The sequence below is a fragment of the Uranotaenia lowii genome, chromosome 1 (genome assembly GCF_029784155.1).
Source record: "Uranotaenia lowii strain MFRU-FL chromosome 1, ASM2978415v1, whole genome shotgun sequence".
Classification (NCBI taxonomy): domain Eukaryota; kingdom Metazoa; phylum Arthropoda; class Insecta; order Diptera; family Culicidae; genus Uranotaenia; species Uranotaenia lowii.
Genome location: NC_073691.1, coordinates 50,075,408 through 50,102,577, shown reverse-complemented (window position 1 = coordinate 50,102,577; position 27,170 = coordinate 50,075,408). Strand labels below are relative to the sequence as shown.

General features: G+C 36.8%; 1 protein-coding gene across 3 annotated transcripts in view; it reads right to left on the bottom strand.

Annotated features, from left to right (window-relative positions):
* LOC129750960 (chondroitin sulfate synthase 1-like) overlaps nt 1–25,734 on the bottom strand; it is a 66,164-nt gene extending 40,430 nt beyond the window's left edge. The window contains exon 1 of one of the 3 annotated variants that reach the window (XM_055746200.1): nt 24,644–25,734. The gene's annotated coding sequence lies outside the window, so the exon portion shown is untranslated. Of the gene's footprint in view, nt 1–3,259; nt 3,998–24,643 lie in introns of those variants that run through there. The other 2 variants (XM_055746183.1, XM_055746192.1) reach the window with 2 other exon arrangements.
* Nucleotides 25,735–27,170: the final 1,436 nt, after the last annotated feature.

The window sequence follows — 27,170 nt, the reverse complement described above, 5'->3', positions numbered from 1 at the left end:
CACTGATAAGCTGATGTAACTCTGGGCTCCCTTTTCATCAACCATCATTTCAATAGTTAGTGATTATACCGTTGATAGTGATGGCGCTAGTAGAATAGGAAATGCTCACACAGGAGCCTATGGTTCGGGAATGATGAGCTAGATGTCGCCCAAAATTTCTGGGCGATAAAATATTCTTTCGTTTGCTTAGGGAATTACATCAGTTTATCAGTGATTCTAGTACAGGAGACAACCTGGCGTATGAATATTATACTGGTTGAGTGTTGATGTCTATTGGAATGAAGGGAATTGTTCTCCCATGTGCTCATCATCATTTGCGTGGTCTATTTCGGTTCCCATCATTTCATGGGCCCCGGAAAAACGCAAGATGTGGGTTCAAGTCCTACCGAGGGACAAGACGAATTTTTTTTGCATGTTTTTCAACATCAATTTTCATCTTAGCAAGTCCCTGAAATTTCAACTCACACAGTTGGATTCATTTCTCTACAAAAAAGTTTCGCTGACTGAATGTTTGAGTCAAGACCCATCTCTGGGTCGTAGTTTAAAAATGTTATATGAGGCTCTTCTAGCCAAAGGGGTACATATAAGTGCATAAAAGCTGATTTCGAGAAAAAAGCAGTTAAAGTTCGTAGTGTTCCAATAAATTCCGTGGATATTTTTTTATGAAATTTTTCAATTAGTTCAATCTTCTAAAATAAAATAACAAATCATTTGACACAATTTTTTATAAAAACAACGTTTATTTTACGTTGATTGAGACGACACGTGATTTTTGATTTTTGCACTTATACCCCTTTGCCACCAACAAATTTCAATTATAAAATGATTTTTTCTTGTTGATATGATTCAGGAAACAATGGGGTTTAATTATGTGATTGTCGAAAAATTCATGATCAAATTCTTTTTTTACTGTTATGATGGGAAATGAACCCTGGTACAGTTAATCGAGAGATTTAATGTCTAAAGATAAACCTTGTCTTGTCAGTTGGAGTAAATCTCTTCAAACAACAATTTTTCATTAGGTTAATTATAAGAAAAATTCGTGAAAGTTATTTCTCTATGAATTCTCCATTATTACATGTTTCCTGCGCCTTTTCCTGATAAATTGGACATTAGAAATGGACTTCCGCCCATTATGAGTTGATGTTTAATAGTAGAACAGAGTGGGGATACTGGATCCCCTTTTCTTATTTTCACCATATGTTTTTGGAAAAAATTTAGCAACTTGCACCCTTTTACATTTTCTGACAGCGTATAACTTTAAATTTCTATGCTCCTAAAATTAGAACGATACTAGAACCCGTAGATGAACTAGAAGCATTTTCGTGGGAGTAAAAAAATGCGATATTTTTGAAGTTAAGGGAGACAAGATCCTATATTGAAGGGGACTTGAACTTTTATTCAGGAAGCCCAAATCCTTGATAAAAATCAAACAAAACCCCAAGATAGAATGTTAATAGACTATTTTGGTCATGTTTGTTCTCAATCACAATCTATAATTGTCTGAAAAAAAAATCTATATTTTATTCTCAACGCTAATAACATTGCATACTTAAGGGCGCAAATCAATTATTTTAGCCCTTTTCTTCAGATAATTGGTGGATGAATATTAGCTATTGGATAAATATTAGTAATCTCGTTATCAACAATGAGCACGATCCATTGAGAAGAAGAATATATTGGGATCTTTTGTACCCATATATTGGGGATCAATGCTACCCATAATCAACATTAACAACAACAACAACAACAATTAAAAAAAAAACTCGAGAGTTATCCTTGCTTTGAAAATATGATATTTTGATGTTCGTATTACCCTCGAACGATAGATATATTGGAATAAACATTTTTGTTATAATTTTTCCATGTTGGGGACATTTTTAAGTGATGAAAAAAGATCTTCAAGTCACATTTTGTGAAATTTTTCAATCAAAGTTCATTAACACAAAAACTTATTTTGTTCAAATTTTTTGAGCTTCAACTATTGTTGTTTTGCTCCATTTGGCACATTTTTTTAGAACATTTGATCTTCGTACGACATTCCAGTTTCGAGATATAGTTAAAGAATCAAGTATCCCCAGGGATCAAGTATCCTGATTCTCCCACATTTACGACTAGCGCTTCAACGCTCACCCAATCATCTCATACAAATACATATTGAGCATAGCCCGAAATTTGTAGCATACTCCATATAATAACGACCAGAAATCAGGAATTTGGAATTCGTTTATTGGAATAGAAAAAATGAAAAATTTGGTAATATTTTGTCCACCTGAATAATCACTAAATGCAATGAAATGATTCACTGTTGATGGTACATTTTCAAACACAATTTACTTTTGAAATGCAAATTAAATTACACTTTTTTTTTTAATTTTTCGTCTCGATGAAACGAACACTTCATACTGAAAATGACATTTGGTGGCAAAGCGGTGTAAAAAAATTACTTGGTGGAAAAGGGGTATAAGTGCTGCACTTATACCCCTTTGGCTCCAAACAAAAAGTAATTTTCTGTAAGCAGGATTTTTTCTAGGAGATCAAAATATAAGAAAATGGAGAAATAAAATTCTGATTAAAATAGCATATGATGTTTGATAGTCAAGATTCGTTCTAGATGGTTATCTCGATTTTTTCCATTTTATCACTTATACCCTTTCGGCTCCAAGGGCCTCATATATAATCTTCATTTAGCGGCAAACTCTGCAAATCCAATATAAGTCGACTTGAGGGTTAAAATCCTGCTAGACGTTCTTCGTAGAGTGATTCAAAACAATGAAAGAAGTCAAATTTCTATTGAACTCAAATAAAACATGAATTTCAAGCCACATTTACTTGAAACTTGGAAAGTAAACGCACAATCAAAAGTTCTTTTACTGACAATTTTAAATGGTTGCACTTGTTCTGTGAACACTTTATGTGTGTATGTTTAATTTTAATACCAAATTCCTCAACAAAGGCAAGAATGCTTGCTTAGAAATGTTTGCATTTTTTAGTTATTGGTTGAACTATCATCGTTTCATGAATACGTAAGTAATAATAAAACACGTTTACTTGTGGAAATTTTTGGTTGTTTTCAAGTGCTTCATTGTATTCCGTTTAATTGATGAATAAATTTCCAATTTGTGAAATAATCAGAACAATTCATATGAAAACAGCTTGTTTGATGAACATGGCCCGCTCCAGCAATTACCGATCAATCCCAAGCCACTTTAAAATTTTCCCAGAATCACACTCAAGGTCTCGTTCCGCCGAAACTTACCCACAGTATCAACAGTGCTGTAACGCCAGAAACGAAAAAAAAAAATAACACCAAAGCCACTAATCACTTATCTCGTACGGCTAAAGTTCAATTCCAATCACGCGAGACGACTGTCCACTGAGCTGCTCTCAGAAATCACTAATCGCGCTCGATTTTGCAAACAAGTATATCGCCAGGCGGCGATAACCGGGAATTGCCGCCACGCCACTGACACTTAAACATTTAGTAGGTATTACTAAGAAGTAGCGGGAATCAATTAAACTTCGATCCCGATTTGCCGATCAACGGCGATTTTGTTTTTTGTTTTTTTTTCGCTGATGTTTTTATTGCTTCTTGACGACAAAACAGTTCACCAAACGATGACGCCTCACGTCGCGTCGCCTTGTGGCGCGTTTCTTCTAATTTTAATTACACTCTCTCATAATTCTTGGCCTGCTGCGGCTCTGCAACACTCTCTGAATCAGTTACCAACTTGACATTTAACGCCACAAACGATCGAGGTGGGTAATTTCCCGGGAATTGCTTTTTTGCACGATTATGCGATTTTTTTTTTGCGAATTTGACGCGTTTTGTAAACTGCGAGGGGTAAATTACACAAGAGACTCGATGGACGAATGATTAAAAAAAAACAACAAAAATTAAACGCGCCGGTAAATACACACAGGTCGATGATTTGCGATCCACAAACGAGGACGTAGTAATGCAGTCTAATGTGTGGACACTTCTCTCTTGCGAGGCTCCGCTGTAAGAACTGGCCCGAGAAACCATACAAAATCGTACCGCAAGACCGCCGTAGTTAGCTTTAAGCGTATAGTAATTTTGTTTTGGCCATGTGGCGCACAGATAGGCTGGCCTGTAGATTTGCTGACGTATTTCGGCCCCGGCCGGCATCTTTTTTTTCCTAGCCTTCGGCGAATTTTGCCTTTTTTCGTCTACTTTTGCTGCCGTTATCGGCATACGGACATACTCATACTGATGTCTCCGGTGCGTTATCTCTCTTCGGCTGGGTTTCGGTGGGCTTTTGCTATAATTACGAATTTTTCGATAAGAAGCATCGAAAGTAGCCCATTGATAACCCCCGAAAGTTGCGGTTGTAGGCTGATTGTTATGAACCACTTTCCTATGTGTTGGTGAGTTTTTATCGGTTCCAAACAGTGTGTAAGTAAGTGTCGAATATCAGCAAGCGATTAGCATAGCATAAACTGGAGCCAACCACAAATCCTCCGGAAACTCTAACGAGCGCCATCAGTAAAAAAAAACTTATTCCCTATAACTTTTACGCTTACCTACCTATTACTTAACAACACCTCCCGAGGGGGTTATTGGGGCCAAGATTTGATCTCAGATCCAACCACACATCGATCAACCCCAACAAGTGTCTACTAAATAGCAAGAGCCTAGATCAAATAATTGCACACTACCCTGAAGCTTACCTCACTCGTGCGGTTGGTTTATGAATGAGAGTTTGAGATATGCGATTCAAAACAGGTACCCAAGGTACTTGGCGTGAATTTTAGATGACGCCAAGTACCTTGTGATATGTGTGTTGATGGCGCATTGTCAACAACAGCTGATGACGTTTAGTAGGTATTCACCTCCCATACGTAATACTTATCTATCTGTTTTGTTTATTTGCAGTTGCTCATTCGAATTCAAGTGAAAGGGGTTTTCTGGCATTTCAAATGAGCTTGGGTGCTCACAAACTAAAGGGTATTTGAATCATCCTGAAAACAAGCTAAGAGAGACTAATTTTAAATAATTGAAGAAAAAGATTGATTCCCCAATGAAATTATTCACACTTCAAGAGTTTAGAAGCTCGATTCTTTAGAGGAAGCCATTCTACAGTATAGTGATAACCATATTGTGTGAGAAGCACACATTATGCCAAAAAATACAAGAAAAGGCGAACAAGGATTTCTTTGAGAAACCCCGAAAATTTATAGAAACAAAAGTCATCAGATAACACAGGAAAATGTAAGAGAAGAATGCCACGGTGTGGTAAATTTTTGGAAAAAAATTAAAACAGGAAAGTGTTTTCTTTCGCAATTATTTAAAGTCTCCAGAAAAATTTGAGAAATACACTTTGATTTGTATTATTTCTGATGGAAAACAAGGGTTGACCAGAGGTTTATTTAATAGTAACATAGTAACTATCAAAACTCTTCAAAAAGTATAACCTCTTCAAAGTTGACAAGATTTTTGTTGTTTTGTTATGTTTACACTGAATTTTCATTTTGACAGTTCTGACCGGTGTCCTTGGAGGCATCTGATAGCCCAACCAAAATGCTTAACATTGATTCAAAATGGTCGTTGGGGCTGTACACACGTTTCAAGGCTTAGCTTGTATCTCTGTTCATCTGTATCACACCGATATTCAACACAGCATTTGATCAGTGTTCGACATCGCTAATCCAGTCAAAGTGAACGAAAGCTAAATAAACCAGCTATATATGCTGGAAAATTAATCGCTTAAACTCAAAGTGCTAACTGTTGACCAAAAAACGTACACCGACAAATTACTCATTGTTGCTGCTAAGCTGAAGGCTGTTGGCTTCCTTGGGTTAGTAGTAGGTCAGCCGGGTTGGAAGCTTGTGGACCACGGGCTTGTAGGACGTCTGCTGCTTCAACGGGGAGGTTGTCGATCCGATGGGTTCGGGAATCGGAATCGACCAAACACCTTCGTCCGTCTTGTTTCCGCGGCCACGTAGCAGTTCCGGAATTCTTGCCGAAAACCAAGGGGTCCAATGATGGAACAACGGATTCATAAGCGGGCATATTCTAGCGATACCCAAAATGGCGGTTCGGCGGCTTCTTGGCTTACCTGGTGTCTGGCTTTTCACACTAACTGATACTGGGTTCTTAGCTAAGTACAGCGTTTTAGCTTTCCACACGTCTGTGGTTAATACAGAAGTGAGCCAACACCAGGAAGCCGCCTTTGACCGGCCTTGACCCGAGCGGTCAGGTCGTTGCTCTCTTTGCGCTCGTCTTTGCGTCGGGGTGTCGCTGTCGTTCGGCTTGGTTACCAACAGCTTCGGCTACTACGGTTGGCCCTCTGATTGTGGAGTGCTGAAGCTTGATGTGTGCGGAGGCTTGTGGCTTGTGGCGCTGTCGGCGCATTGAAGGCTTTTTTGGGGAAAAACTTTGTACATAGCCACAATCACTGCGATATAATGCTGAAACCTACTGCTACTCGCGACAAGTCTCAGAAACCTCGACGGAAGTGTTATCTGACGCTTACAAATTTTTTAGGCTTACATCAAACATATAACATTGGGAGCGCTGATATGGTGTAGTGGATAGGCTGGCACGAGTCTGGTAGCCCAGGCGTACTGGGTTCGATTCCCGGTATCGGCAAGAAAACTTTTGGGTTCGAATCCCATAATTTGCCGACAGGTAGGGTGAGTGCTCCTACTTTGGACCTAAAGCCTACTTTAGTCCTAAATTGACGAAAATTGTAAATTATTCATTTTGATGGCATATGATAAAGATACTCCTATGCACACAATGAATTTTTATTCTTCCTAAATCCTACCAAACAGTTTTTTTGATACAAAAAGTCATTCTGATAATTTTTTTTACGTTTTGAAAAATGTACTTTCTAATCAGTGGTAAATCATTTAGCTTAATTAGTGGGGCGTGTTTTGAGAAATTAGCGTGAATAAGGAAAAATCTCGTTATCTTACTGCTCAGACAAAGTTTAAAGCAAAAATACTTTCACTGTGAAGAATATGAACCATACTACCTACCTATTTTTCCTAAAATTAAAGAAAATCAATGGAAAACGCGGAAAATTTGTGAAGAGTCTAAAAATAGGGAATTTTCGACTTTGATGTTCCATTTTTAGACCTAACTTCACCGAAACTTTGAGTGAATACCAACAAATCAATAAGAGTGTGAATTTTTAGTTGGGTCGAAATTCAGAACCAATATTGAACATTTTTAACATTTTTTGCCAGCTTTGCGTAAGTTAATTAAAGTAAGTGTACATACATTAAAAAATTTCAGCTCTCAGCTGGCGGGGAGTGAAAGCGTTTGAGATAATCAAAACAGAAATTAGGGCGTTTTTAATCGTTAAAAAGTTGTAATACATTATTATGATAATATTTCATTGAAGATTACATTATTTATGAATTCGTTAATTTATTTTCAAAAAATCAAACTTTTTATATGAATTCTAGTTTGAGGTCTAATCAAAGGGACCAGTTTAGTACCAACATAGGAACAAAAGGTTCAAACTACGAATAAATTTCCTGAAAGATATAAACCTCCCGTCCATTTATGAGAAAAACATGATTATTCAAAAACCACCGCTAAATGGGTCCAAAGAAGGGCAACAAACCCTAAATAAGATGTGTTTCATTGTATAAATAAATATATTTTTCAGAGGGAATACATCTGGGGTTAATCTGAAGAGACTATTGCAAGCGGCACGGGTAGTCGGCCATAGTAGGTTTCTGAGGGTTGTATGCTTTCCTTCGACGAACCATCGACGAACCATCGAACCGGGGAAGCCCTAGAAAAAATTCGAAGGCCAAGCCACTCAGCCATAAGCAGGACCTTGCTACCGATGGGGGAACCATACATACATACATACATACATCAAACATATGACATCGGAAAATACGAATATAGTTTATAAAAAGTTCAAACAACAACACAAAAATATCACACTGAACCTCAAAACTACCTAAACCTGAGAACTTTCCCCACCAACACGAATGAATCTCTACAGATTTGACTATTGACGGCTTAGCCCAAAGTTAGGCTTTATTAAGAGAACTAATCCCCCAAAATCTGATACTGCAATGAAATGGAAACCAAAACCAAAAAATCACTGCGGGTATGAGAATCAAACCCAGTGATTTTTTTGTTATTTTTGTTTCCATTTTTTTTTTTTGCGGTATCAGATTTTGGGGTATGAGTTCTCTTAAAAAGCTTAACTTTGGGCTAAGCTCTCAATAGCCAAACCAGTAGGGAGAGAGTTTCATTCAGATTGGTGGCAAAAGTTCTCAAGTTTGGGTATTTTTGAGGGTTAGTGTACAGTTTTTCGCTTTGACCTAACCCCTCAAACGTAGATCTGCCAAGATGGAGGTAGTAGAGTCAGATTTGCCAACATAAAAAATCCCCCTAAAATACATTTCTTTTCCTGAAGGGAAAGTTCGACGCATTGACAAGCTGTGATTTTTTCACAAGCTTGAGTTGTCAATATAGAACTCAGGTTTGGGGGGTGGGAGTTCTCAATTTTGGGTAGTTTTGATTTTCAGTGAGCTTTGTTTTTTCTCACAAACTCGAGTTATCAATATTAACGCGCCAACACTAAATTTTACTTCGGAAATCCAGACTCCCGACTTCCGACAAAAAAATTGAAGACTAGATTGCCGGATGTGTTTTGTTGTCAGTTCACCAGCGACGATTCTAAACTTTTTATAAAAAATCACAATATTGAACTGAGGTTTGGGGGGTAGAAGTTCTCAAGTTAAAGTATTTTTGAGGTTCAGTAGAATGAATAATGGTTGCATGTTGTTTACTTTGCTTCAAACACTTTACGTAGTCCAGATTTTTGTTGTGTCCAGTGCAATGCTAAATCTTCAAACAGTTTTCACCTTTTTCAAATTTACGTGATTGAAACGTATTAGGGTTCAAACACAGTGAGCGCGAAGCAAAATGCGAATCGAAATGTTCTTTTGCCGGATCAACACTGAAAAAACCTTCGTACCGTGCAAAAAAAAAACAATCCGCGTTGATGCCGAAAATCCATGATAATTACGGAAAACCGCGTTAAAAAGACCATGCGAATTCCAGAACTGTTAAAACAAAACCGCAGGGTTCATGAAGAGGAATGATAAGGAAATGTGAACATAGTGCTAGGGCCTTAGGGAGGACGTAGGGAAATAGATTTTTGACTAATTTCAAAATGCAATTAATGACTGAAAATTGCATGAAACACCCACAATATGGGTATAGGGTGCAATATTGCAAACGAATAAAAAACCCAAGAAAACTTGAACAAAAAAATAATACAATTATGAATAAAAAATGATAAAACAATGAAAAAATTATGACCAAAAAGATATGACAAAATTAAAACAAAAAAAACAAAGTTATGACTAAAAATGACAAAGCTTTGCTATAGTTCTGTCAGATTTTTGACATTTTTTGTCATTATTCGTCAATTTTTGTAATTACTTGTAGCATTTTTTTTTATATTTTTTACTTTTTTTGTGAAATTTTTGTCATGTCGTACTTGTCTTATTGTCATTCCTTGACAATTTTTAGTCCGAATTTTGTTACATTTTCATCCCATTTTTTTAAATTTTGTCAGATTTTTATCAGACTTTGTCAAACTCATACTTTGTCACATTTGTCATATTTTTGCCAATTTTTTACCACCTTTGTCATAATTTTTTCATTGTTACATCATGTGTTTGTCAGATTTTTGTGATTTTATTTAATTTTTTTTCATGTTTGTATTTTTTTGTCAAATATTTGTCCTAGTTTTATTTTTTCAAAAATTTGTCATAATTTTATCACATTTGCCAAAGTTTTGTCATTTTTGTGATAAATTTTTCATATATTTTTCATAATTTTTTTTATCATATATTTTATTATTCATTCAAAGCTCTGTCATTTGACACTTATTAGTTCTTCATAGTTCTTACAGATTTTTGTCATTTGATTGTCAAATTTTAGTCATAGTTTTTTGCACATTATAGCCACAGTTCTGTTATATTTCTGTCATTATTTTGTCTTGTTTTTCTATCATTGGTCTTATTTTTGTTAATTCTTTTGTGCTTTTTCAAATTTTTTACATTTTTTGTTAAATTTTGTCAGACAGTCATTTTTTATTGAGCCGTTTCACTCAATACCCATATTGTGAGGGGTTCATGAGATTTTTAGTTAATTACATTATTTTGAATTCAAGTGCCACAATCTTGGATTTCAAGATGGCGTCGGACAACGAATTTCAACTTTTATTCGTTAAGCCTCTATAGGGTTAATACATACTGTGAGGGGTTCATGCCACCGGTCGTTTATTGCCAAATCCATTTTTTTTTCATTTCAAAAGGCTGATACCGCGTTATATGCGAAAACTGTGTTAAAAATATCGCGCATGTTTTATAGCCATCATAATCAAACTTTCGAAAAACGATTTTTTAAGAAATTATGATTTGCGATGGAAAATACCTGAGAGAATATTTTTACTGTATGTCCGGATGAGCTCTGGATTGCTTTGCGAGCACGAGTCGGTTCTTTGATTGGCTTTGCGTTATGAATATAATGGATTCAATTGTAATTATTAAATTGATTCAACTGTAAATATGATAGCTTCAACAACAATTGTATGATTTATTGTAGGCATTCAACTATACATATTAAAGATTCAACTACAAACTGCTGATTGACTTTGCGCAATCAAGTATGAATTTGATAGATTCAACTATAACGGTTATTGATTTTAGGCATTCAACAATAAATATAATAGATTCAACTATCCATTTAGGGTGCTTAATCAGAATAGTGGACGGAACCCTTTCAAATAAACGAATTTCAAATCAAAATCAACTATATACTGCAAGCTGGCCTTTACATTTCAGTAAAATTATGATATATTTAACTGTAATGGTATAATTTTTTCAACTGTATTTATGGTAGATTCAACAATGAATGTATGATTGATTCTAGGCATTGAACTATAAACATAGTAAATTAAACTATATATCAATGATTGATTGTGAGAGACTTGACTTTTTCTTTTCAACGAACAATATTCTAAGATAATGATGAGTATTTTCGACAATTGCCCAACGATGGCACTCTTCCAAGTATGGTGAATTATGTCCCATTTAATTTTTTCTGAAATTATAATCAGATTTTCGTCTGCAAGATACGTTTCTTATCAATCCGATCGATCACATAGAAGTGAGTGTTCGGCATTTAGAAGACGTTACTGTGCATTCTAATCGGACCCCTGCTTATGGTGGCAATAGACAGTTTCTGGAGGAAGTGAAGTCTTGGAACGAGTGTTAATAGTAGAGAGTTGGAATAATCAATTTGAAATTCAAAAATAAAAAATAAATGAATAATTTCTACCAACTATAAAAAAGTATTCAACAATAAATATGATAACTTCTAAAATGAACATTTGTTGAATAAACAATATCTTTAGTTGATCTCATAAAATTGATCATAGAAATATGATTGAATCCGTCATATTTACAGTTAAATCAACTATACAAGTAAAGTTTAATTTACTCTATTTATTCTTGAATGCAAAACATCAATCATACGATTATTGTTGAATCTATAGTGTTAATAGTTGAATGCATCAAATCATCCATACAACTATAGTTAAATCTATTACATGTATTGTTGAATGCATAACATCAGTTGGATAATCTATTAAATATAGTTGAAGTCTTCAGATTTATACTTTGTCGAGAATCAATCAATTAATCCGGGGTAAGATTGATCACTTTTATCATTATTTTTCGATTAGGCCCTCCCATTATTTCCATTTTAATTTTTTATTCAAAGTTAACCATTTGATAGGGTTTCTATCCATTTGTTCGATACGGGCTTATTCTTAGAAAATGTCTTTATTTTTTAAACATCAAAAATGTATATTAAATGACTATAAAAATAGCACTATAATTATACATACACAATGAAAAAAAGTTGTTCTTCCACATTCAACAATCCGTTTGCTTCTAAATGCCTTTTAGTATCATCAGGAGAGCTGTTTGTTTGCAAGCCTTGGAAAAAATAGATTTTGTAAGATTTTGAAATTACATTTTTACTAACAGAAAATAATTGCAAATAAAAACCAAATTTTACCTATTTGATACTCTCTTTCACCCAATACTGTACCCTTTGTGCCGAACACTGCAGTTGATCATACAATAAGTATGCGTTCTCTTGGTTTGGCAAGATCAACATGTTTTTGACTCCGCTTCGGTGTCTTCTGCATTTTTCATCCAATCTTACCTTGGTATGATGGACGATGCTATGGCAGTATCTCACTTTTTTTTGTAACATCCGGAACTGAGGCAATCATCCTATTAGCGAATTTGTTTACCAATTTGAAGATACGTACCTTTTGGTTGAAGCAGCTTCAGGTTAACGAGCAAGTATTGTACAAATTTTTATTACGATTTTTCGATCTTCATGTTGAATTTTGTTCTCTATTAAGCTTGTTTGTTTGAACTCGATTTTTTTTAATAAAATTTGTGTAGATAACATTGATTAAAAGGTTTTTGAATTATTCCATGAACTTTTTATGTTCAGGTCTCATGCAGAATTTTAGAGAACATAAGTTAGCAGTGCCCTAACGGGGGTATTCATTTCTGAAATTTTAGCGAAAGCCATTGCTATGTTATCAGCAAAATGCATTGCTGAAAAAAGACCAATTATCATTATCGCCTAATTTGTTTTTTTTTTTTTCATTTAATTCGCTAAGCTTCCAGGTTACCGAAGGTTATCTTACTTGAGCTGGCGCTCTCTACTTTCCTCGCAGGGAATCTAAACCCATACCATTCATACATTGTTGCATGCGTGATGCGTGATTGGCGAGACGACCTTTCCAATTCATTCACGCGGCCGCCTAGACACTCAATTCTGAACCTCAAACGATGATACACTGGCACTCACCCACCCACGCATCCTCCTGACACAGCTGAAGTTGCTGAAAAATTAAAGCCAAAATGCAACTGACAGAAGATCACCGGGGCAGTAAAAAAATGATAATCGAAACATCCGGCCATTAGAGTCCGGACACTTGAGTAAGATTAATTTGCTACGTTTATTTGAGATGATGAGGATCGCCTGCATTGACTTAGAAAGATTTAAATTTTGAGGGGGTTTCTCGCTTGACATTAAACTAATTCATGTAAAAACTTTGTACAGTTTAATACAGTTTTTTTTTGGTAATGTTATTTTTTACGTTATTTTTGGACGTCCCCCGTCAAGTGACCGTTCCCTTGATTGACCGGGCACGAGACGAAATCTAGCAAAAAGTGCAAAATTACAATCTGTTGTCATTATGATTGAAGCGCATCAGCCTGAACAGGACGTCGCCAGCTGCTCGTTTTGTTGATACGGTCGACTTTAATCTTCCACGACATTTGTCCAGTCCAGCGATTGTAATTATTGTTCGTTCCAGTTTTTTTTTCACTTTGAACGGAAGTCTTCTGGTGTTTTAAGGGTGATTGATTGGTGCATTTGTTTCGGTTATTTTTCCTTTATTGGTTACGAATCGATTGAGATTGGGCAATCATAGTCCTATTTTGATGACCTTTGAACACGAATGCCGTTGTTTTAGTACGTCATTGAAGGTAGAATGCGGATGATTGTGACCGATTTGAAGTTTCCGCAGTATAATCGTACACACCTCTGACCCAAAATTGTCACCCACTCAATCTTGTGTTATCTTGAAATTGTTTATTTGCTCTCCGTCAGACTGAAGCCAACATTTTGAACCAACCATTATAAAAATTGATTTGAATTTTTTTCAGGTCACACTAGTTTTTTTCTTAGCCAAATTTTTCATTAGAAACAATTTTGATCACCCCTAGTGCCCAATCGCAAAGATCGATTAATCGAGGAAAGATCAAACATTTTTGCTTTGATCACTGGGAAAAGTTCCTCGAAAATTGCTATCCCGTTTCGAGGTCGCCTGATCTCGGAGACTTCCTTCGTAGAAAATCACTCGTTCCAAGAAAAACAAACCCAAAAATGATGGAATGTTTGGCCCCCAAAAAGCCAATTTATTGGCCTCCGGAAAACAAAATGTGCCGGCAAATGTCTATCGAAGCTGAGGATTCCAGAAAGATGAAACCCCATAAACGCAAAATTTTCAGATCCGATGGAGGAGTTCAGTCAGTCAGGAGAAATCCGGGTCATAAAAAAGGCAAAATTACTACGAAACTTGCGGGAAAAGGAAATTTCGCGCCGAATTTCGGCCACCAGGCCTGGAGGTGGAATTTGCAGGGTTCACCCAAACAAATTGAGTAAGTGCATTTGGAAGCTGAAGAAATTTTCAATAAATGTTGTTTATTTGTCTCTTCCTTCCACCATTTCTTGTGTACCGTTGATGAGTTTTGTTTAAGTTGGAATGGGTAGTAAATTCACTGAAACCAGACGTTGCTGCTTGGGTAATTATACTGTGTGGATTTGCCTTCGGATTTGATTAGGAAATATACCATACGGAGTGGTTAAATTTGCAGAAGTTCTCTTGTTTTCTACGAATACGCATTTTCTTGAAACAATTTCCAAGAGTAGCTTTATTTAAAAAAAAAATAAATTTTCGATAAGAACCCATCATTGTTAATGAAATTTCACCTTCATAAAAAAATTGGATGATTTGCGTTTATTTATTTTTTTTTATTTTAAACTTACCGACTAAAAATGACATGAGCATCCCAAGGTGGGTTGAAACAGGCACCCTTCTTTTAAAGGTTGGATCCATTGTGGTAAATATTTGAATAAATTGTTTGTTAATTTTTGATATTTTTTTCTATATTTTGTTATTTTTTTTTTAATTTTTTTCATTTCTGACATTTTTTGTAATTTTTGTAATTTTTATTATTTGTAATTTTTGTCATTTTTGTAATTTTTGTCTTTTTTGTCATTTTTGTCATTTTTTGTCATTTTTGTCAATTTTGTCATTTTTGTCAATTTTGTCATTTTTATCATTTTTGTCATTTTTGCCATTTTTGTCATTTTTGTCATTTTTGTCATTTTTGTCATTTTTGTCATTTTTGTCATTTTTGTCATTTTTGTCATTTTTGTCATTTTTGTCATTTTTGTCATTTTTGTCATTTTTGTCATTTTTGTCATTTTTGTCATTTTTGTCATTTTTGTCATTTTTGTCATTTTTGTCATTTTTGTCATTTTTGTCATTTTTGTCATTTTTGTCATTTTTGTCATTTTTGTCATTTTTGTCATTTTTGTCATTTTTGTCATTTTTGTCATTTTTGTCATTTTTGTCATTTTTGTCATTTTTGTCATTTTTGTCATTTTTGTCATTTTTGTCATTTTTAAATTTTTGTCATTTTTGTCACTTTTGTCATTTTTGACATTTTAGTCATTTTAGTCATTTTTGTCATTTTTGTCATTTTTGTCATTTTTGTCATTTTTGTCATTTTTGTCATTTTTGTCATTTTTGTCATTTTTGTCATTTTTGTCATTTTTGTCATTTTTGTCATTTTTGTCATTTTTGTCATTTTTGTCATTTTTGTCATTTTTGTCATTTTTGTCATTTTTGTCATTTTTGTCATTTTTGTCATTTTTGTCATTTTTGTCATTTTTGTCATTTTTGTCATTTTTGTCATTTTTGTCATTTTTGTCATTTTTGTCATTTTTGTCATTTTTGTCATTTTTGTCATTTTTGTCATTTTTGTCATTTTTGTCATTTTTGTCATTTTTGCCATTTTTGCCATTTTTGCCATTTTTGTCATTTTTGTCATTTTTGTCATTTTTGTCATTTTTGTCATTTTTGTCATTTTTGTCATTTTTGTCATTTTTGTCATTTTTGTCATTTTTGTCATTTTTGTCATTTTTGTCATTTTTGTCATTTTTGTCATTTTTGTCATTTTTGTCATTTTTGTCATTTTTGTCATTTTTGTCATTTTTGTCATTTTTGTCATTTTTGTCATTTTTGTCATTTTTGTCATTTTTGTCATTTTTGTCATTTTTGTCATTTTTGTCATTTTTGTCATTTTTGTCATTTTTGTCATTTTTGTCATTTTTGTCATTTTTGTCATTTTTGTCATTTTTGTCATTTTTGTCATTTTTGTCATTTTTGTCATTTTTGCCATTTTCTTTATCTTTGTCATTTTTTTCATTTTTGTCATTTTTGTCATTTTTGTCATTTTTGTCATTTTTGTCATTTTTGTAATTTTTGTCATTTATGTCATTTTTGTAATTTTTGTAATTTTTGTAATTTTTGTAATTTTTGTAATTTTTGTCATTTTTGTCATTTTTGTCATTTTTGTCATTTTTGTCATTTTTGTCATTTTTGTCATTTGAGTCATTTTTGTCATTTTTGTCATTTTTGTCATTTTTGTCATTTTTGTCATTTTTGTCATTTTTGTCATTTTTGTCATTTTTGTCATTTTTGTAGTTTTTGTTTAATGTTTTGTGCCATTTTTGTGTCATTTTTGTTTCTATTTTGTGCCATTTTCATGTAATTTTTGTTTCATTCTGTGTCATTTTGGTGTCATTTTTGTTTATGTTTTGTGTCATTTTTGAGTCATTTTTAAAACAGATTTGTGTCATTTTTGTCACATTTGTCATTTTTCTTACATTTGTCATTTTTGTTTTTTTTGTAATTTTTTATCGGTTTTGTCATTTTTGTTTTTTTTATGTTTTGTCTTTCTTGCAGTCTTTTAAATTTAAAACATCCTGAACATGATTGATTGATTTCACCAATATTCTTGCTTTATGATTGCCAAATAACAGTTCCAATCAAATTTGAGGAGCAGGCTTTCGTTTTTTGTATCCATAAGAGAGATAGCTCATTTGTTTCCCCATAAAATGCCACTCATGTAAGCTTGTAACTCAGTATGAACTACGTAGTTCCAGAGATATTGTAGTTTGAATGAGAAAAGTCCAAAAAGTCCGATTTTCGTAAAACTACTGTTTCTCAGGCCACACAAACTCGAGAAAGCTCAAATTTTGTGTGATAATAGTGTGATAGTTGATCCATCTAACGCAAAAAGTTTGATCAAAAAATATCATTAGAGTAAAAAGTTATGGAAGTTCAAAGTCGAAGTGACAGTGCGCTTGCTTCCAATTTCTATACAATTATGAACGGTACTGTAAGTATCTCTTGGCAGCGTTTTTCTTCTACTCGTGGTTGCAAATCAACTACGGACAGCGCATAGAAAAACTGCTGAACTATAAAGTTGAATCGACATTTCAGAAGGGGTAACGAAGCATTTTATGTCTAAAATGAAAAAAAAAAACAAAATCAATTAATGAAACTTGCTTCTTTCAATTTAAGTTTGAATTACATTTCATAACTGAATATTTCACAACTTGAGGATAAAAAAGAAACAAAAATTTGGTATGTGATTTCAATGCTTCTAATAAATTCTACCCGCTTAATTTCACCATCTTCAATATCATTTAACCTTCTATAAAATTTCAAAAATCTTAAGAAGTTCTTCGTAAAAAGGATTTCATTTCACACAGATAAAGCCGACAAATGAAGTTACAAACGAAAATTACGGTAATTCTCTTCATATAACTTGAGAATAACGCTTAAGATTAGAGAGACTATCTTAAACCAAAATCGAGAATTTCACCTAACAAGTCGGGCTAAAGGTACATGACCGACTTGTTAGGTGAAATTCTCGAAACTACGAATAAACAGAGACGAAAGTTGAAAAAATAAACATTGGCAAACGGACGAGGAGCTCTGCTGAAAATGAGGGCAGCGTTGTGTAAGTTCAGTGGCAAGGTGCTGAAAAATAGGTGATCTAGAGAAAATAGAAACTAGGAGCAGCAGTTTGTTTGTTTCGAAGAAGGTCAGAAATTTTGCAGGGCAATGAACACGGAGAGCAAAACGGCGGAGAAGTGCTAGATAGTTGAAAGAAAAAGGATGTAGAGGTTTTGCGGTTTCGGTAGGTTCAGATAGAAACCATCGGGCGTATCGATTGTCGAACTTTTAGTGTTGCCCAAAGAGTGGACTGGATATGCTATAACCAAAACAAAATAAATCGTGTAGCACCGGGGAACGGTCGTGGAGTGAAATATGTTTCAATTTATTTTTGGTAATTCGAAACCAATCGGTTCATAGAACTTGAAAACAATCAAAAATCGCTGCAACACGAAATTGGTGGCGTGATCCGTTGTTTTATTTAGTTTTTTTTTGTGGCAAGGTTTCACTAGCAAAAAAAAAGCTAACCTTGATTGAGAGCTCAGATATTCAAAGTAGGCATTAATAAGGATAATATTTGGTACGATTACTTCAATTTGGATTATTTTCATTAAAATGGCACATGTTTTTCCCGAAATCTAACTCATGGAATGAACTCACGGAATTTATTAAGCAGTAAACAGTTAACAATTGACAAGTGTTACGCATATTTGAACCTGGCCTAATGATTTACTTATGTTGATACTTATGGTTTCGGATAGGTCTGGAATATTCCTCAACTCCATCAGAGGACATCTGCTGTTCCTCGAAGTCAACACATTGTTTTGGTTCGATAGTTTTCATCCGGCTCGCTGCAGGCTGAAATTGATCCTAGGTCTAGTACAAGATCTCATGCTGAATTTGGGCCAGATCGGATCACGGGAAGGGGTCGCTCAACGAGCCCAAGGTTTGTATGGGATTTTGTGATAATACAATGACTAACGGGTGTTAAATAAAAAATGAGAATGTTTTTAATATCTTTCAGTAACTCAAAAAAAAGAGCGTAAAATTTTCTTTCTCGGCGTGTTTGGTTTTGCTAGTTTTAATTTAGTCAAAGCCAAGATGGCGTCAAAACAGCACATGCTCCGCGAACGCATTGTACGGTTCTACGAAATGCATTTCCAGCAAGGAAAAAAGTTCACGGTGGCACATTTTAAGGAATCTACCTGTCAGTACGGTATATCGTATCCTAGGTTCCTTGAACGTAGAGCGGAAGGTCGGAAGTGGTCGTCCGATGACGATAATGACGAAGCAGAGGAAGACATCGTTAAAGAAGCTGTTTGACAACAAGGACGCAACCAGCCGGTGTGACGCCGGTCGGAAATATGGCTGCTCCCACGTATTGATCTATCGTACCCTCAAGATGGAAGAAATCGTCTGCAGGAAGAAGACGAGGTCGCCAGAGTACACGGAGGAGCAGATTGAGACGGTTAAATCACAGTGTCGGTGGATGACCGAAAAATACCGCGGGACGTCATTCGTTCTGGCTGGCTGGCGTACCTTGAGGAGAAAAAGACACCGTTCGTGCCGAAAGATCGTAATCCAACAAACTAGCCCCAGTGCCGCTCAATAGAGGATTTCTTTGGGTCACTCAGTGCCCTAGTGTATAAAAACAATTAGAGGGCCAAGGACACGAAGCAACTGACTACAAGAATTCGGAATTGTATCCGGAAAATGGACGTAAGTGCCGTACAACGTTCTTGTGAGAGCATCGCGACAAAGTTGCGTCAAACATCAGACCACGGCCCTTACTCAAACATTCACTGACATTTTTTTTTGAAGAAAATACATTATGTTATTAAAAAAAAAAATGAAATCGATGAAAAAAAAAACAATTTTTTTATATGTGATTTAAAAAATTCTCGTTTTTTATTTAATATCCGTTATACAATAACTTTGATTCCATTCGGCCAATTTCTTTTGAAAACGAGATTTCTTAAAGCCCAATTTATGACAAATATTTCATCATCCCGACCCCTTCCCGTGATCCGATCTGGCCCAAATTTGGCATGAGATCTTGTACAAGGCCTAGGATCTATTTCAGCCTGCAGCGCATAACTTTTTCAAAAGTCGGGTCATTTGGGGCACTCTAGTGTCCACGATGAAATTGCCACACTATGAAATAACTCTAACTTTTTAACCGCCGTAGGGAGAGTCGAACTCACATCACCAACTATGAATATCGTCTTGCCAGTCTGACATCTTAACCAGTGTATTATTTGAGCTTCATGCAGGATGAGGGTAATTTGTCATAGGCTTTCTCTCTCATCTACCGATCAATTACAAAAAAAACGCTCAACGGTGGCTTCCTGGCGTTTGGCCGCCTTTTAATGGAGTCCTTTGAACGGGAGTGAAGGAAACGGGAAACCAATTGAATGAGAACTGTGTTTTGCTTACTGCCTGCAAGTTTTAAAGTAAGTGACCAAAAATCACAACCGCGTAGTTGTGGCCTTCAACCGAAACCTCAACGCCGTCATTCGAGATGTGGCTAAGCAGAGATGCCATTCTCTATCGAGAAAGACGGAGAACGGAGAATAAAACACCCCCGTGCGATAGCTGCAAATCACCCGAGTGAGATTTTTTGTTCCTCTCCACACATTATTCGCACCCCGGTTTCGAAAGCCACATACACCTAATTCCCATAGCTCCGGCGTGCGACAATTTGTCATCGGGGTGCTCCAACCAGTGATGTCATCCTTCCAGATTTTGTCTGGATCTTCCAGACTTTTTGGACTTTTGCCAGACATTTTTTCAGGTTTCCAGACTTCCAGACTTTTGATATTTCTTCCAGACAATTCCAGACTTTTGATATTTCTTCCAGACAATTCCAGACTTTTCGCTTAGGGCGTAAATTGTTCTATGAAACTATGAAAATTCTAAATGGTCATGATAAAATATGGCAGTAAATGATTAGAATTAATGAATTTTGAATGCAGAAGTGGATGAAAGCTAGGAATAATGGCAAATGATTGAAGTTGTGCGTTAAATTGAGAGTAAAACAGAACACATAAGTGATAGTGTCAGAAACAAACGATTAGTGGCTATCTGCAACATTGGGAACTGGGACCAAAAAAAAGGTCACCACATTCCCAAAACTTAGCTATCCAGACTTTTCCAGATATTTCCAGACATTTTTTTAAAATCTTCCAGACTTTTTCGAAAAACAGTTGGCAACCTTGGCTCCAACACAAGACCGACTGGTTCAAGCCACGAAAAAACAAAGACAAAAACGAACACTACGGTGTGCATAATAACAGCATCAACAAACGATGAATGTTTCAGGCACATCCCGGCAATTTTATTCAAACCGTATAGAGCACATCTCTTAGATTTCCCCATTTCTTGACAGATTTAAGCTTTTTTCCTCAGATTTGAGCGAGATTCACGAGCAAATAATTTAAAAGATGTTGGTCACACGATACATAGACAAAACGTGTAAAGTTGCCGGGTCCTGTTTCAGGCGTTTCATGCGAGTGGTTCAGCTTCGTATGTGCTGGTTAACGCAACAAGCCAATCCAGCTGCCGTCGCTGTCGTTTTCCGTGGTGAAAACATTTTTCACCGTAGTGTGTGTTTGCTGTGTCGTGTTGATTTACAGATTCTCTACAGAGGTTTGGCTAAAAATCTCTGCGGTGCGTTTCAGAGAATCTCTACCGTGAATCGAAAACCGAGCACGTCGGTGATTCTCGTTAGAGAAATTGCAAGCCTGTGGCTAAGAAGCTGCACCTAAGCCGACGTTTTGTCCACAAGGTCAAAACTAAGGCTAGGCTTCGAACGTTCGAGGTACAAAAAGCTCCTAACCACGACGAGAAGCAGATAAAATCCGCCAAAAGCCATAATAGGAAGTTGTACCTCACATGCTGTCGAAAATTGAATGCTTCATCATGGACGACGAAACAGGTGTGAAGGCCGACTTCAAACAAATCCCCGGCAGCCTGTTTTTCACGGCCAAGAATAAGTTCAGCGATACGGAGCACGTCCGCACTCAGAAGATGTCAAAATTTGCGAATAAATTCCTGGTTTGGCAAGCCATCTGCACGTGCGGGAAATGGAGTGTACCTTTCGTGACCCAGGACACGATGAACGGACATGAAGGTGTACATGAAAGAGTGCCTCCAGAAGCGGCTGCTTCCTCTCCTGAAGGCCCATAACGTCCCAACAATCTTAATCTTCTGGCTGGATTTAGGCCTCATGCCACTACTCCAAGGACGTGCTGAAGTGGTACGCGGACAAAAAGGTCAATTTCGTGCCGAAAATGTTAAACCCTCCTAACACTCCATCGAGAAGTACTGGGTGATTATGAAGCAGCACCTTCCTAAACGACCTAAGGTAGTTAAAACAGTCGAGGAACTGAAGAAAGTATGGGTTTACTTACAAAAAACGGTTTATTCACAGGTTGTGCAGAATCTTATAGCCGGGGTTAAGGCCAGGGTGCGGGCATTTGTGTATGGACTGGTAAAATGGTAGAATAAAGGATAATAGTTATTTTTCAATCCCTGAAATTTTGATGGCAATCAGATGAAATCTCGAATTTTGGGAATCAATTTTGTGTGTGGCAATTTCATCATGGGACACCCTTCAGCTTTATGATGCGTTGTTTCCGGTGTTTTGTGGCTATCGATATTTGTGAGGTTTTGTCGGTTTATTTTCTTTAATTATTTTTGTGTAAGATATTCAATACATAGACGAAGATGGTGTTGAGGTTTTTACATCTGTAAGTTAGTTTACTGTTTTGGGAGATTTGATTATACGGCACATCTATAAGAAATAAAGAGTGTGTTTATTGAAACAAGTATCTAATATAACTATGAGTTGAATGATCGTAGGTGGAACTAGCAATCACTTATGTGGAGTGTAGTTTTGTTATGACCTTACTGAGATAACAAATAAAGATTTACTCTATGCCACCACTGAATCCTGCGTTGAATAACTCATTTCAGCAGGTTATGGGCCCAGACACGTCTGGAAGGAAGAAAGAGTTGGTGAAAGGGGTACTTTCAAGTTCCAGACTTGCGGAAAGCAAGTGAGCCTGATACCAGCTTAGAGGAGGCAACCAGTGCAGATATTTGTGGTTAGCAAGGGCAGAGTAAGCCCGCCACAGGAGCCAACCTGCGTACAGAAGCCAGCCATCAAAGAGACAAAACAGTGAAGAGGCTACGAGATGCTTCAGCTCAGCATGAAGGTGCCGCTGGAATTCTAGACCGGGAAGCTGGGGCCCGAAAAGGTTACTCTCAATGTTTCGATTAGCAGGGTGAGTTCATTTTCCACGGCTGGAAGGAGGACTCTCGTTATTCGAAATCAACATTGGCCAGCGCAGAGGTCAAAAGGTCCAGAAAGAAATTTGGATGCAGCTTATCACCGAGAGGGTAACTCTCGTGGTGTGGTGTTACGTTGCGGTCAGCATGCGTGAGCTCGCATGCAACTGCTGGAAGGGCATTCTGGCACTTTGGTGAAGGTTGTTTAGGCGATGGTCAGTGTAGAGTATAGGCATGTGAAATATAATTGAATGAAAATGATTGAGGAAATTAGATGCGTATTCATCAGAGTGCATCGTAAGCACATTTAAGTGAGTTGCTCAGTTTCTGGACTGGATGGAATATCAGCAAAAATTGTCGTAGTAGGCTTTGACACGACCAGATGAGAGGAAAAATGAACGAACTAGAGTGAGCGAAACAGCGAGAGAAACTCGGCTTGAGCAAACGAATGATTGAGCTCAACACGGCAGTTTATCGAGCAATTTTGGACGACATGGACGCGTTAAGTAAAAGCGGTATAGGTTGTCTTGAGAAAAAATAACGTGGGCCAGAAGATACGACAGTCAGTTTCCACCCTCACCTTATTGTCGCGTCCAGAGCAAAGCTGGACGACGACTTCTGCCGGGGATCGAGATTGGAATGAGATGCTCACTACACCAATGGCTGGATGTTTTTGATGTTGTGGGAGAGCTCGACAGTCGATGTACTGACGATCGTTGGTTTAGCTAGCAATCGCTAGTGTAGAGTGTAGTTTCGTAAGGACCTTACTGAGATAGCAAAATAAGATCAATTATATTCCACACTGTGGAACAATTCTATCCATTTTCATGCATCAAAAATTTAGGTAACTACTAAATATAAGACCTGAAAATTGTTTAAAAAAATGATTACATTTCTTACACTATTTCAAACTATTAAAAAAACAATATGTATTTTTGCATAGATTGTTTAGTAAGAGGTAGTAAGTAAGAGGTAGTAAGTAAGCTCTTACTTACTACCTCTTACTAAACAATCTATGCCAAAAATACATATTGTTTTTTTAATAGTTTTAAATAGTGTAAGAAATGTGATCAATTTTTTAAACAATTTTCAGGTCTTATATTTAGTAGTTACCTAAATTTTTGATGCATGAAAATGGATAGAATTGTTCCACAGTGTGGAATATAATTGATCTTATTTTGCTATCTCAGTAAGGTCCTTACGAAACTACACTCTACACTGGCGATTAGTTAGGAATATTCGTATAAAGGTTCCGACTAGCAACTTTTCTATAGTTTTGAACAAAAAAATATGCTGCTTCAAAAACAGTGTTTTAAATAATGCATGTTATACTGAAAGCTAAACACTTCAGTCTCATATAAATAACAGTTCAATGCCAAATCTGATTTGATGAAGACAGAAACACACAGCTGCGAAATGAAAAATAATGCAAGGTACCTTCAAAAACTTGCCTACAACAACTGATACTTTCTGGAAGGAAAGAAATCCAAACGATTCAAGTGATGATATGCATCTTCAGCTTTCTTCATAGGGGGCATCAATGATGTGGTACCGAAAGCACTCAAAGAGGCTGCTGCTGTTGGCAGTCAACTGCGAAGTCATTCATACCATATGGAATGCTCTCTGTTGTGCGTACAGTAATATTTTGGAATAATTTTTCAATTCCAAATTTAATGTGATTGTATCGTCATGTTCTTTGATTTAAAACTTACCGTGCTCTCCGATAGATGCAGCTCGATTCATAATTGCATTTTGTTCCCATCGATTTACTTTTCTTTTGCTGATTGATCGATGCAGTCAACCATCAATGCATCAAATGCAAGCTTCATTTCTGGTTCTGGTAGACAAGATGCCTCATTTGGCTTCGCGGGAACTCTTCTTTAAAAGGCATCTTTGCGCACTTTAAATGTAAGTATTCAGTTTTTGCTTCGACTTGTTGTTGTTGTTGATCGCGGATGGATCTTGGAATTTGGTACGTTGTTTTTTTTCTTCCGTTTGCCGGCTTCTGGCTTCGGCCTTATTTCTTCTTCGCTTTGCTCAGGTAACCTCCATCCAGGTGACGCACATTCAACAAACACATGACGATGACCGAGTTCTGCTACAGCACCGGTGAGTGTCACGATTGTCTAAGCGAAAGAGAGAAATCTTCGAAGAAGCAGAGGGGAGAAGACCCGATTCTTCGCCGGGGTACATTACATGTTTATTGAACTTGGGAAACGCGAAACGACGGAACAAAAAAACTGTAAAAAAACAAACCGGTATAGTTAGGCCTGTTGCATCTTCGGCGTACACCCTTGGCTTGGCAGATGAAGGCCACTACGCACCGGGAGAATAAACAGGCGAAAAGTGCAAGCACACGCGGTTAATTTTCTACCGCAACTCGACCTCCCCCGAAGAAAATCGACCTCAAAAGGTGCAAGAGATGCTCCGAATACAGAAAGAAAAACATCCCACACTGAAGTCTCTCGTTCAAACTCGGAAAGCAGCACACGATTAGCCCGATTTCGGTACGAATCGCCAACTGAATCTCCGCACGCAATTTCTACAATTACTCGTTCAATTATTCACTTAATTTCACCGGACTCAAGCATTTCGGCTTATTTGACGACCATGGGCCCAGCACTCTTCCGAAATTTGCGAACACTCTCGCGACGTCACGTTATCTTGGAGGCGGCCCGCGCGATCGGTTTCGTATCTAGAGACGTACTGATCGCTGCAGCATCTTCGCCGGAGCGACTCAGCCTCAAAGAAAAATTCTCCACTGATCCGAAAAAACCCGTCGTGAGTGGATAATTACGCGCGACCGGCAGCGACGGCTTAAGCTACGGAATGGGAAAAAATAAAAACCCCGGCGGGAGCGATTTAAGTCGTACCGCCGCCTTTCCTGAGCCGGAACCAGAGAGCGTCGTCGCCTTGGATGGTACGCAAATGTAGAAGAGAGCGACTACAACCAGAGGGAGCGGGCGAACATCTTTTTGGTTAAGCCGACGGCGACGACGACGACGTGAGCAAACCGGTTCTTGTTTCCTCTTCTCCGGGCGAGGAAAATCAAGCTTAACGCGACGCGCACCAGACAACAGCAACCGACTCACATCGACCGGCGACGGGAACGACTTTGCTCACTGGGAGACACTTATCACCGCTGGGTTGGGTAGTTACACCGTTCATGACCCGCGCCTGTGAAGTGGATCGTCTTCATTTTTTTTTTCTCTCTCTGGGTACAGTACAGGACAAATTGAATATGCAAATGTTTTCCGACCATGTATAAGTAAGGTCTTAGTCAGGAAAGCACAGTGAGAGAAAGACTACCAAATACTGAGCAGGTTTTTTTTTCAGAGAAAAATATCAAATTATAATCAAATCTAATGTTTTTAATTCGTCTTGGTACATCATTCTACCTAAAAATGATAACATTTTCAAAGGTGATGAGAAGTAATAAAGAAACATGAGATATCAAAAAAAAAAAGAACAGTAGCCGTAAATATCATAAACTTCTCGAAAAATGTACAACGCTCATCTGCAGGACTTGAACCCGCAATTTTCGTTTCAGTACTACGGCGCGTTAGCCAATTACACTACGGTGAACGTGACGAAATAGGCTACAATATGAGTACAGGTCAAGCTCCTTCGGTCATAAGCTGGATCTTCTATGGATGTATATTTTTATCTTTTTTTTCAGAGACTTTAAATCAACCCAAGCAACCAAAAGTCACATATTTACTTGAAAGAAGGCATTAAAAGTTACATATTGGCTGACAAAGAGATTCAACTGCCAATTCCCTTTAGTGAGCTTTATGTACTTATTAATGAACTTGAAAGTTGCAAAAGTGTTCAATATGTACTTTGTTTGTGACTTATTTTGCCCAATTCCCATGAGTGATCTATATGTACTCATTAACGAACTTGAAAGTTGCAAAAGTGGTGCATACGTACGTTATACGGGACTTAAGTCACATAAAGGGCACAAAAGTGCTCAAAACGGGATTTGGTAAGTCACAAAAAGTGCATCACCAATTCGAGTGTTAGTTTCAGTTAGAACAACATCTAGGCGTGGTCTTGTGGTAGCGTGTTCGATTCTCACCACGAAGGTCGGCGTTCGATCCCGAAGCCGGGCAAGTTTTTTTGTCGATAAGTAATTTGGTAAATAATTCTGATGCGATATATGTAGGAAATGTAGGAAAGAAGCAATTGAGCAATTTGTCGAGTTTGAATCCGGCGCGTGGCATCATGGCGGCACCA